This window comes from Telmatherina bonti (genome assembly GCF_933228915.1).
Source record: "Telmatherina bonti genome assembly, chromosome: 2".
NCBI classification, from domain to species: Eukaryota; Metazoa; Chordata; class Actinopteri; order Atheriniformes; family Telmatherinidae; genus Telmatherina; species Telmatherina bonti.
The window spans coordinates 37,347,501-37,360,535 of record NC_136620.1 but is presented as its reverse complement, the minus strand read 5'-3'; the positions used below and the strand labels follow the sequence as shown (position 1 = coordinate 37,360,535).

At 43.1% G+C, this 13,035-nt stretch overlaps 1 protein-coding gene across 1 annotated transcript in view; it reads right to left on the bottom strand.

Annotated features, from left to right (window-relative positions):
* Nucleotides 1-13,035, bottom strand: part of mob2a (MOB kinase activator 2a) — a gene marked incomplete at its 5' end in the record, with an annotated part of 62,405 nt that overhangs the window by 31,946 nt on the left and 17,424 nt on the right. The gene's annotated exons all lie outside the window — the stretch shown is intronic.

Here is a 13,035-nt window from a genome sequence, read left to right as displayed (position 1 = left end):
AACAGAGCCCCATAAACAAACTGCTGACTGCTGGCCAGTACGGGGTGGACTGCAGGGGAAACAGAGCGAATGCAGCCATATCTTCCATCTGTATACAGACTAAACATCCTATCTCCACCCATTGCTTGCACAGACCAAACACACACACACACACACACACACACACACACACACACACACACACACACACACACACACACACACACACACACACACACACAGTTTACTAAATCTAAAGTCCATATCAAATCATGTCGAACCTCTCTGGAGAGTTAATCAGCAAACAAAGACATTCTTCATCTTTCTGCACTTTGGTTTTTTTTGGAACATGCAGACAGGACGTGCACTTGTTTGTGCATGTATACAATAACCATGACTCTTCATTCATACAGCTGATGCGGAGGTGCAATATGGGAGGGGTTAGTCAGGAGACAAGCCCCCAGAAGCGAGCCAATCACTGCAGAGTGCTGTAGCCATGGTGCGGGCAAACAAGGTGTAGGACACGGGGTGACTTATGGGCCTTGCGACATCCCCGCATCATTAAATAAAGGTAATTCTTCGCTTTTATTTCTGCTTTTCACTCGTTTCTTCCTTACAGATCAAAGAAACAAACGCTGTGAGGACCGCAGTGCACGGATGATGGAGCGCTGCTGCAGACGCTGCTGGACTTTACAACAGCAAATGATGGTGCTGGATTCTGAAGATCACCATTAAATAGTTTGTTCTTAAAAACACACAGCTTGCGTGGAGGACGGAAACACAGGCAAGCGCAGGAGTCACCTTCGGATGGGTGCAGTTATGCAACGACTGCAGGTGAACAGCGTCGATCATATTCCACCGCCGAATTGTTAAAGAAGCTCTGAGCTGTAAGAGCTGCTAAATATTCTCACCGGATTCAGCTGCACTGATTTTACCTAGCTGCTGCTGCAGCAGCCCTGAGAGGCTCCTCTTCATCGCATGACGTCATCCCTCCTCCTCCTTTCCCCCTACGCCACTGCCTCCTCTTCCTCCCAGGAGGCCCATCACCAGGAACTCCATCTGACAATCCTCTTTTTTTCTCACTGTTCATTACCTGATCTACCTCACCTGCACATATGCAGATGTGAAGGAAAACTTGATGCACACATGACTCCGACACTTCTGCTGATCACAGATACGTTTGGGAGGGGGGTGTTGGGGTGGGGGGGGCGACAACGACACCACTTTCCTACCGGAAAACATAAGCAGGACGATGAGCTTCATAGAAATACCATCATTCTCGCACATTCAGCTGTGCGGAGGAGTCAGCATTAGCGCTTGGCACCCATTAGCTCCCTTTGTGTTGCAGCACCTGAGAATCAGGGTGTGTGTGTGTGTGTGTCTCAAGTGCAGCAGGAAGCGATGTACCCAGTAACAAGCGGAAGAGGAGGGCCGGAAGAAAAAGTGTTGGGAATGAAATTCTCATTAAATGACTAGTCACTTTCAACAATATGTCGCGGTTCTTGCGGGTCTCAGTCGGCGTGTTTTTGTCCGTACTTCCTCAGACATTTTGGCCTTATCATGAAATCCAGACAAACAACAGAAGCGAGACATCCGGAGCAGCGGTTTACACGAGGTGAAGCGAAGAAAGCCGTGTGACTTGGTTGGTGGGAAGCAAACAGACAAAGAAAGTATTTTTCTTTTGAACTTATGACCCGGATGTTCAACTCAACGGAGGAAGAGACAAAGTACAGCGCCGGGCTGGGGTGGGTGGTGGGGGCCAAACCTGACTCGTGACAGGGTTCAGAACGGAGGCCGTCACAATCATTTCATCAGAAACTGGGTTAGGAGGAATGCAGTGCACATCATTCATGCTGTTACACAAACACAAACCCATTTAGATGGTTATTTCAGTGGATCAAAGTCTTAAAATATCGCAACTTGTTGAGGCCTGTTTGCTTCCCGTTAGCGGTCATGTGACTAGCTTCTCTGTGACAATCAGAGAAAATCCTCGAAGCTCAGAGCACATTTAAAGGAAGATGATAGTGGATTTACACAAGTCTATTAATCTTACTGAATACCCAAACCGTCAACGTCAGCTTAAAGGAGATAAGTGCAGACGGCCAGGAACCACCAAGACGCAGGTGTCCCATGAAAAGTTAGCAGCTGAGTGGCATCAGGTTTGCTCTCGGAGGTTGTTTTGATGCCGTATAACCTCTAAATCCCACAAAGTAGACAAAAAAAAAAAACAGGATTCATTTGAATTATTTCCAATTATAAATGAAATAAGTTTAAATTTGGACACAGTGGGGTGAAGCAAAAGTCCACAAGTTTGCTGTAGAGATGAAAGTTGGTTGTGCAGAAGACAAGGAGGTTTATCGCCAGTGGCAACACGTCAACTATGCCTGCATGTCAGGTCCGCAAAGAAACAGTGTAGTAAAATCTGCCGATTTTTCCATTAAGAGGGTCAAATATCCAACTAGCGTTCTCCCATCTGTCTTCTCACAGACGGTCGCCAAAGATCTCTGTCCAAGGTGCAACTGGCTGATCATCCTTATATAAAACATCAGAGAGACGTTATGGATATTTTTTTATCATGTATCTTGAATCATCATTAATGCTTTTATGCTAAATAAGAAGCCAAACTCTGAGATGGACTGGCGAGCTGTCCAGGGTGTACCCTGCCTTTCGCCCTAAGACTGCTGGGATAGGCTCCAGCTTCCCCACAACCCTGAATTGGATTAAGTGGTTCGGAATAGGAATGAATGAATGAATGAAGCCAAACGTTCTTCTTTATCCTACGAAGCATCTTAAGCTGCAGTTTTCCAGGCTTTCTGGAGGACTTTCAAAGATTTTAATTGGACATTTGCTGCTTTTTCACCAACAATTTCAGGCTTTTTCTGAGCCTGAAATTGCTCAGAAAAAGTGTTGTTTGTTCATTTTTTTTTTTTTTTTAAATCATAAAACAGACCCTTTAATAATTAAAACCTAAAACAACGGATCAGAGTCAAAGGATGAACCAGTGATTGGTTCTTTTTCCAAAAAAATCTCTGCACCCATTTCACTGGAAATAAATCAAGAATAAATTAGGGTTTTGTCTAGATGTCTGCATTGTGACATTACCCTGTGCAAACACCGTTTATTTCCCATCATGCAATACTGTGTGATCCAAATTCTTCTACAAACACTCTAAAAAAAAAAAGGGAGAAAATAAATAGATTATGAGGAATAATTGAAATCCAGTGATTCCATGACTTGCCAGTGTGTGTAAACAGGAAATACTCCTTCCAGAAGTTATGAGAAAAGAAAACACACCAAGTTACAAGAAAAGCTGAAATAGTTTTACTCTTTTTTCCTTAATGGAAAAGGGAAGACAAAACAAAGAGCCCAACCCCTCAAAGCAAGACAGACAGGTTTCTCCCGATCCACACACACACACACACACACACACACACACTCACAATCACAAGATGGTAACACACAGCTGAGAAGCCCATTGAAGGGATCACATGTCCCATCAACTTCTAAAAGATGCCAAAACCTGGGAAATTATACACATTTATTCATGTCCACGAATGTTTCTGAATGAGGCTTCGAGAGGATGTGAGATCAGAAAGTCGTCCAAGAACAGGAGAGTTAGAAATAGGATTATAAAGGGCCTTAAAATAAAATTTAAAAAAAGGAGCAGAAATAAATTTATGGAAATAAAGGAAATTAAGCAATAGATGACTGAATGTGTCACCCTCCACACACACACACACACACACACCATCTCTCTCTCTCTCTCTCTCACACACACACACCATCACATTCTTACCTATTTAACGTGTAGGAGCCGTTCCTCTTGAACCTCATCCTGGGCGACAAGAAGCGGATAAAGAAATCCAGAATTGACGTCGTTTCAGGGTTTTTTAAGCTCGTGTTTCAGCAGAAACAAGCCCACTGTGTGCAGAAACAAGCCCACTGCGTGTTTCAGTGGAACAGCTGCGGGACAAACGTGGAATAACCCGGAGTTGTTTCTTCTTCTTCTCCTGCTTTCTGCAGACCTCTCTCCCTCCTTCCAACTCCGCTTCTCTGTCGTTGCTCCTCAGACCTCCTCCTCCTCCTCCTCCTCCTGTGCCCCCCCTCGCTTAGTTTCCGTGGGGCAGGGTTACTGAACGTACACGCTGCAGGCACGCGCCGTGGACACGTGGTCTGACTGAAGCGATGCCGGAGAAATTACCAGTCTGACTGAGTCTCATCTGCTTTTTTCCCCACTAAAACCCAGCCGAGCTTTCTGTCAGCTTTCCCACATCTACACCCCTTCCACTCCGCGACAGAAACACGTGAAAAAGCTGGAAAAAAATAAAAATAAAAAACCCATGAACGCGAACCGCCCCTCGTGGAAAATGATGATCGTCGCGCGCCGGCTTCCTCCTCTCTATTCAGGCTCTGAGGAGGCTCTCGTGTTTCTCCTGCTTCCTATCTGAGCAGCTAAATATAAAACCCATCTACAGCCTTCCACGGACTGCAGACAAAGCAGACACCAGCAGCCCGACACGGCTCTTATCTACACCGGTGGGGTGAGACAGATTTGAGGCTAAGAATAGGCGCGAGGCTTCATTAATGCCATTTAAATCCGAAGTTGTGTCTGTTTGCAAAGCAAACACACACACACACACACACACACACACACACACACACACACACACACTTGGCATGTCAAGATACTATCAGACTTTCATTTCATTTTATATAGACAAAGTTGCGCAGGATGTTTAACTAGATTCACCCAGAGAGACTTCCACCAAGTCATTTTTTCACATGACAGTGGGGTGAAGAGAAATTTGTTTATTATCCAAATAAGTTAGATTTGAAACCAAAAATAATTTCAGTTAAAAAAAAAAAAAAAGTGCGAATAAAATTATCGTTGTAGAGATAGAAACAAATTAGGTTCCAATTAAAAAAAAAAAAAAATTATATATATATATATATATATATATATATATATATATATATATATATATATATATATATATATATATATATATATATTTGAGAAAGCATACTCCTCCAACTTTAATCAAAACTAATGTTTGTAAGTAAAAAAAAATTACAGCCATTGTGCCTAAAAATAAGTCCTCTTCACTTTACAGTTAAAAACATTTGGTTACAAGTTATAAAGTTTTGATTGCGAATTTTACTGCATTTAACGGGCGGGGCCTGTGCTGGTGAATGAGAGGAGAATTTCTATTGGTTGGTTTCACCTGGCTCCTGCGCCAGCTACGCCTTACTCACTAAGAATAAATGAATAATAAATAACACATTTAACTCCCACTTTAAATCACAGCCCCAAGTTTTACACGCCACGCCTTGAAATTCACTCACTGGTTAAGCAACTCTACTCAGGCCATGACCATCAGACACCCATGTCCCTGCTAATCGGTGTGCTTGGAGCTGCAAGACGTTATAATTCATTACTTGTGTTATTAATGTAAATGTATGACAGGTTGTGGCCAACAATATGTAGTGCAATTGATAACTTTTGGGATAGATGTCAAGACCAGCAGGCTATCGACTTGCTATACAATGCTAGACATTTCTCTCTTGCTATAAGACAGCAAGAGGACCAGCGCAGGCCCCGCCCATCAAATGCAGCTAAATTCACAAGCAAAACTTTAGAACTTGCAAACAAAGAGGATTGATTTGCAAACAAAACTTTACAACTTGTAACCAAATGTTTTTAACTGTGAAGAGAAGAGGACTTATATTTATGCACACTGGTTGTCATTTTTGACTTAAAACATTAGTTTTGATTGAAGTTGGAGAAGTATGCTTTCTCAAATATATATATATTTTTTTTTAATTGGAACCTAATTTGTTTCTATCTGTACAAAAAAAAAAAAAAAAAAAAAAAAAAAAAAGTCTCCCATTTTGTTTTGCCCTCAAAAAGCATTTTTTTGTTTTCAAACCTAACTTATTTGATTGGATAATAAAGAAACAAATATCTCTCCATAATAGTGGGCATTATTTTTGAGTTAACCAATCAAAATCCATCTAAAACTTTGAGTCATGTTGCTAAACATACCCTCAAATCAACAAGTCACTAACAGCCCACAATAAGTCGAATGCTGGTAATATATAAAGTAAGTGGTATTTTAGCTTCTCCTCTGACAAACCTACCAGAAGCAATGATGAAAACTTGCAGCAGGAATGTTAAAATGTGGAGAACTGGCCAGCAGAATAACTCCAGGTGACTTTGAGCAGACATAAAGGTGACACTGGAGTGACTTTACAGCACCAGCAGGTTATCTTTATCACCATGATAATCTGCCTCCCTCTGGCCTCTTTGCTATGCATGTCCTCTGGGAAGACAGCCAGCCACTCCTCTGTGTCATATTTACACCACCTGCTTGTTTACACCAACTACAGCTGAGATCTTGTTGTGTAAAGTTAGGATTTATGGCCGGAGGGTTAAAGGGTGTTGGAGGGAGGAAAAGATGGATGGAGAGTGGGAGGATGTTTTGCAGAGGGCTTGATCACAAAGTCTCAGATCGCGTATGTTTTTCCCGAAGCAGCCAGTTGAGGAGGCTTTGGGACGGAGACTTGCGACAGAGGTCAGAAATGCGATTCTCATCCTGGATGATGCATTTCTTCAAACTGCTCGCGTGAGCAAACGTTCATCTCAAATTATCCTTAACAGGGAAATAAAATGTCTCACTAACTTTTTGCATTTATAAGTCTTGAGGGATTCAAGCAATAAAAAGCACAAAAATGATGAATCCAGACAATCAGTTAAGTCTAGGAGCACTACTGGGTTGTACAGCGTTGCATCATGGGAGAGAGATGCAGCATGAAAGTGAGTATTCAGGGTAAGTTTCATGGCTAAAGCTCATTTATTAAGATAAATGCATCCTGGCACAAGAAGTGCTGATAAATGGCTCTGCTGCTGGTGTTCATCAGTCACTGCAGTTACGCAACAGCGAGGAGGAGGAAGATGATGAAGCACGGATAATGAGGATGAGACTGAAAGGTCTGCTGCAGAGAGCCAGTGGAAGGAAACGAGGTTGAAGGCTGCAGACTACAGGAGGTACAATTAGTGCGTATAGTTTTAATGGTGCAGTTCGCCTCCTTGTTCTCCATCTTGCACCATCACTGCCTTTTGTTTTAATTCGCTCCTTTTCCATCCCTTTTATCCAACCAACTTTAGTCTTTTAACTTTCTTCTACCTCCCTCTAGTGCTTCCCATCTAGTTAATTTCTGCAGACATTTCTACTCCTTCAGTGTCCTGCGAGAGAATGACGTCAACGTCTGTCCATGCATACTAATGACATTAAAGATGTCAGTCAAGATGCCTTCCGTTTTGTTTTTCCAGCGTCATAGAAGCAGCCAGGTTGTTAACACGGACGATACGATTAAAAAAATAAATAAATAAATAAAAACACCCACAAACTGTCTGCATTCGTTTCTCTCCTTTGTTCCAAATGAAAGAGAAGCTTCCAGAAAACAGTCATCATTGACTGTGGAGCGGCTGGCCCCTCCACTCCCGCTCAGGCTTTCCAGGAATACATTTCAAGGCAAACACTGGACTGCAGTGCACAAACACACACAAATGAACACACACACCGAGGTTCCAGCAACTTGAATGCACGTAGGAGAGGAAAGACTGGCATTAGAGAGCATAAGCTACTACATATTCCAAGTTCTCCACAACAGGCGGCGGTGATACGGACATAAACACCCCCCTGCCGCTGCGCCAAGACAAGAACAATCTTATGAAAACACTAACAGGAGTACATTACGCAGTTTAATGTACATTAGGTTTGGCTGCTAAGAACCCGGCACGAACATTTACACTGCTCTCTCCCAGAAATGTGTACACACTAAACACGTTTTAGCACAAACAAACACACACACACACACACACAGAGCACAGCCAGAGGTATATGTAAGCTGGGGCCGAGCCAAGAGGTGCAGTATGAAAAGGCCTATATGTACGAGCAGGCTGAGAGACGCCAGGAGGCAGTCGCTCCTGTCTGCATCCATCTGCCACATGAGGCTCCATATATACAGTAAAACAGAGGACACCCCCTTTAATGCAGCTTTCACAGCATGCCCTGTCACTGAACGCAGAGCCGGTGAAATGGTCTGGAGTCTCAGGTGATCAGTCAGGAAAAGAGTGAAAGTGAACGAAGCGATGATGTTGACATCTTCTCAAATGTCTCCTGGACCTTAAAAGTTAAACAAAATTAAAATGGAATTAAAATTCCACCTGATGTGGGAGGTGAAATGCAACCTTAAGCATACATTTATCATCCCTCAGGCAATGAGAGAAAGTCCAGCGCCAGCCCGAAGAAGCCATTTGTCATGCAAACCTTTATCTAATCAAGCCAAACTGATTACATTTATTCAGCTGAAGCATAATTAATCCTCCTACTAGTTTTTAAGGTACCGGTTAATTATTCAACTCACACCAAAGTGAGGATGATGAGACAACGATGCCACCTACTGTTATCTGGAAATAATGCACCAGGAGGAAGAAGACCAGTGTTTCTACTTTCCCATTCTTTCTGATTTGCATAAAGGGTGAGAAGCGAGGAGGCAGGCGGAGCAGGACACCCGCAGGCAGAGGTGGAGGTCCTGGTATGCAGTCTGCTTTTGGCATCCAGTGATGGATGAATGAATGATGTAAAGACAGATTGCATACATACACGAACATGAAAATGATGAGTTAGGAAGCCGTGAGGCAGGACAAAACACCTCCGCGATGTCTGGTATTGCTGGTATGTTAAACACATTGTACACGAAGGAAAGAAAGCAGAGGAATCTTTCATATTTGTCTTGAATTGATGAGATCAGAACATATTCAATTAAATGCACATTGAAGGAAAACAGCATCAGTGTGGGGGAAAAAAAACAGAACTATTGATCCATCTGTGTTTGGCTGGTGATAAACTGGTATTGCTGGTTAATACTGCAGCTGCTTGATACAATCATGTGACACAGGATCTGACAGAGCCCAGTGCACACTGGGAAGGCTGCAACCCTTGATTATGCAACAAGAGGATCTGATTTCATGCCCACTGGATCACTGCCTCCTGTTTTTGTCCCCTCTTCCTCCATCTCTACACTTTTGCCTCCATTTCCACTTCCACTGCCATCAACCAGTTTGCCTTTCATCTTCCTTCTTCTGTCCCACCTCTCCTCTAAAACAGAGTGCAGAGGAAACAGTGTTTACTTCATCCTTCCTTAGAAAATAATCCACTCATCAGAAGTGTTAAAACTGACTAAATTTCCCAGTTGCTAGCAGTTTGTTTCCTTCTTATCCCCAGTAGCACATTCCAGTACACTGGACAGTGAAGTCAGCAGATATGTGCTGCCCTCTTGTGGCATAAAGAGGTATTGTCAATGTTTTGTCTCAGCTTAAAACCATTACTTCATGGTTTAAGTTGTACTGGTGCCATCAGACTGGTTACTGAGTCATAACTGCTTGTTAACTTGCAGTTAAAGGTGGCGAACAGAACAAGAAGCACGAAGCTGGTTGAACGTGAACAGTAAGGAGGGATTACACCTGGAATCCTTAATCCTTGGTCTTCCAGGGACGATGCCCTGCTGGTTTTAAAAGTTTCCCTGCTGCAACACGCTTAAATGAGTTACCCACTGATCTCAGTCAGGTGTGTTGCAGCAGGGAAGCCCGTAAAATCTGCAGGACATCAGACCTGGTTTAAACAATAAAAAGATGCATGTGTTGGGCAACAAGAAACTGTGGAAAAACATAGACAGGTCTTTGTTATTAATCCTTCCGTTGAATGTCTCATTAATTCAAAGAATGACAAAAATCTTCAGCATATTTTTCTTTATTTAGTTCCACTAAACAGAGATCAGACTTTTTGCAGCCACATCTTTAAGAAACCTGACAGCAGGAGAGTCTGACTGCTCTTCTAGCTGGTAAAATTAAGCGGAAATCATTGCAAAACATTTTCAAATATGAAAACATGCTTGTGTTAAAATACCACAAAAAACATAAACTGAGCAAAGGGAGAATCTTTGGTTTAGCCTCAGCTAAAGCCAGAAAAGACTTTGGCCAGGTAGCGAATCCACACGGCGGACACATGTTCTAACAACCGCCGAAGCGCGACGTCTGCAGCTGCCAGTCCGTATGTAACAGCTGGAATTTACACAAACGTACCAGAAGATGTCCAGCAGCATGCAAAAGTGTGGGCACCTATTGTCTAAATTAAATTAGCTTTTCCCAGACTGGGAGATCATTTCAGGGGGCTGTAACATCACTTTAAAAGTAAAAAATAAATAAATAAAAAGCTGATTTTCAGCATCAGGGTGCTTTTTTTAAACAGCTGTCAAATAATCTGCAAAAAAAAACCTTTATTCTCCTTATTTATTAAGATTTTGACAGTTTTCAAGCCTGACATTTAGAGCACTGATTCTGCACCTTTTAGAACCACCATGATAACATATGTTGATGTCTTCCTGAATAAGTGCAGCTGTACACGTTGATCTGTCAGTCCTGTCCTCTCCACCCCAACCAGTCGAGGTGGACGGCTCTCCCTGAGCCGGGTTCTGCCGGAGGTTTTTTCTTCCTGCTAAAAGAGTTTTTTCCGTCCCACTGTCGCCTTATGCTCAGGATGGGGGACTGGATTGAAGTCGTAATTCAATGCAATCAGTTGATTTCTATTAGGCAGGATATTATGAATCGGCTTGAAGTGATGTGTCTGCTAGTACCCTGAGACAACATTGTTTTGGCGCTAAACAAATAAAGCTGAATTGAATTGATTTTAATCAAGAGTCATCCTGCAACATCATCTAAACCAGAGGTGTCCATGTCAGGCCCTGATGATCTGCTATCCTGCAACTTTTAATGCAACTCTTCTCCAACTCGCCTGCAGCTTTTGCCAACATGCCAGCCGATCTCGTCGTCCTGTAGGTTTAAATCACCAACAACTACAGTTTAATCACATTTTTCTCTTGATCCTGATGATTGTCGGCTTTGTTTGTCTTGAAGATGCTGCAGGTGGTTTCCTGTTTCCTTTCTGGTGAAGCAGCTGGTTTTTCCTGCTTAGACTGAACAGCTGATGTTGTAACACTATCTGGTGTATATCTCATTTTCCTTCTCTTCACTCGATTCTTTTCTTCTCTCCCCCTCTCACCCCTCTTGTCAGGTCCGGCATTAATACATGAACTTAGCAACGGTCTAAATTAAAAATAAAGAGGTGCTTTACATCTAAAATAAAACTCCTCTTGACAAAGCAAACTTATTCAGCTCAACACAGCAGCCAGCAGACGTACGATGCTGGACGAGACATCTCTAAAAAAAGATTTTAAATAAAACCACCATACGTATCACATGCTCGAGGCTTTTGTCTCAGCCTGGAGTTAAATCATCTTAATTTCATCACTCGCTTTCAGCTTTTTTTTTTTTTTTTTTGCACATTTCTTCAGTTTGTGCATTCAGCTGCTGACTGACTATCACTGACAGGACAGGCGGGGAAAAGTTGACGAAGCAAGACGAAGGAAACAAAAAAAAAAAAAAAGACGTGCAGTTAAGAGGGACAGATGCCCAACCGGATCCTGAGTGAGGAAAACAGCCCTTTCCTGCAAGCTCCCGCTCCCGACTCCCAGCCCACACGGAGGCAGAACAATAAGGAGGAAGGGATGACATGCAACAGTACATGACGGGGGTGATAAAGCTGTATCTCACACACAGTCAGACATGAGGCCATATGCAAACACAGGAATGGATGCAGGTATACATGAACACGCAAACGTCCTCACACCCTGGTTAAACAAGCAGGCGAGCCCAGATAACAACTAAAACATGAAAACCCAGAAAAGGAAAGTTACAAAGAGAAAGTGCTTTTCTCACACAACACCAAACCTCACTTTAAACATTTCAACATAAAAGCGGAGGATGTAACTCTACTAGTGATCGCACACACCTTCTCATTCAGCGTGAGAAGTGATGGCCACATCATTCATGCTACTTAAAACCACCGGTGGTTATGAGAAGCGTACCATCTGCGCACACAGTATTTCTGCCTCCTTCCGTCTTCTCTGGCCCTGAGCAACACATGAACTCACCAGAGCAGACCAAGCTGACCTACTGTTCCTCTACGAGAGGAAACGGATGTGGAGAGCGTCTCTCGCTCTTTATGTCTCACACATACACATGCACAAAACAAACGTGCAAGCTGACACATCTTACAAAGGCTGAGAAGAGAAAACGGCGTACTGGGCGGATTTCCAGCACAGCAGGAGCATTTTGCAGCAGAGTCAGGGATGATGCAGCATTAAATGTCTTCAGAGGAATCAGATGATGGCAGATGATGAAGAGATTCAGACTCTCTTACAGTTCCAGATAGAAATAAAAAAGAAGCGCAGAGATTTTTCCTGTCACACATCATGTTGCGATGTTATTTCTGATCTTGCTGCAAGCTTCGGCCACCTCCTTCTGTTTGACACAAACAGCTGAAAGCATAGTCTATTTGGAAAAACTGGAACAAGCAAGCGCACATTACTTGTTCTATAAGATCTTCCACATTTAAGAAACACTAAATTTATTTAGATCCCATCATGCGCCAAAGCAGCCGAAAGTAAAACAAGTTTTTTTCTGCAGCTTCCGTCCCCTGCATCTACGTTTCACATAATCACATTATTTCTCTGTTTCACATTACTTTGCACGTTAACATGGTGCCACAACCATCATTGCTGCGTTTGTGGAGTTAATTAGGTCTGCACTTTTTACAGCTCTAATTTCATATCTGGCAGCGTTTTTGTTTTTTGTTTTTTTTAAAATTAGGATTTTATGTCACCTCTGGTCATGAGCTGTGGGTCGTGACCGAAAGAACAAGATCTCGTATACAGGCGGCTGAAATGAGTTTCCTCCGCAGGGTGGCCGGGCTCTCCCTTAGAGATAGGGCGAGGAGCTCAGTCATCCGCGAGGGGCTCAAAATAGAGCCGCTGCTCCTCTGCATAGAGAGGAACCAGGTGAGGTGGCTCGGGCATCTGGTTAGGATGCCTCCTGGACCTCCCTGGTGAGGTGTTCCAGGCACGTCCCTCTGGGAGGAGACCCCGGGGAAGACC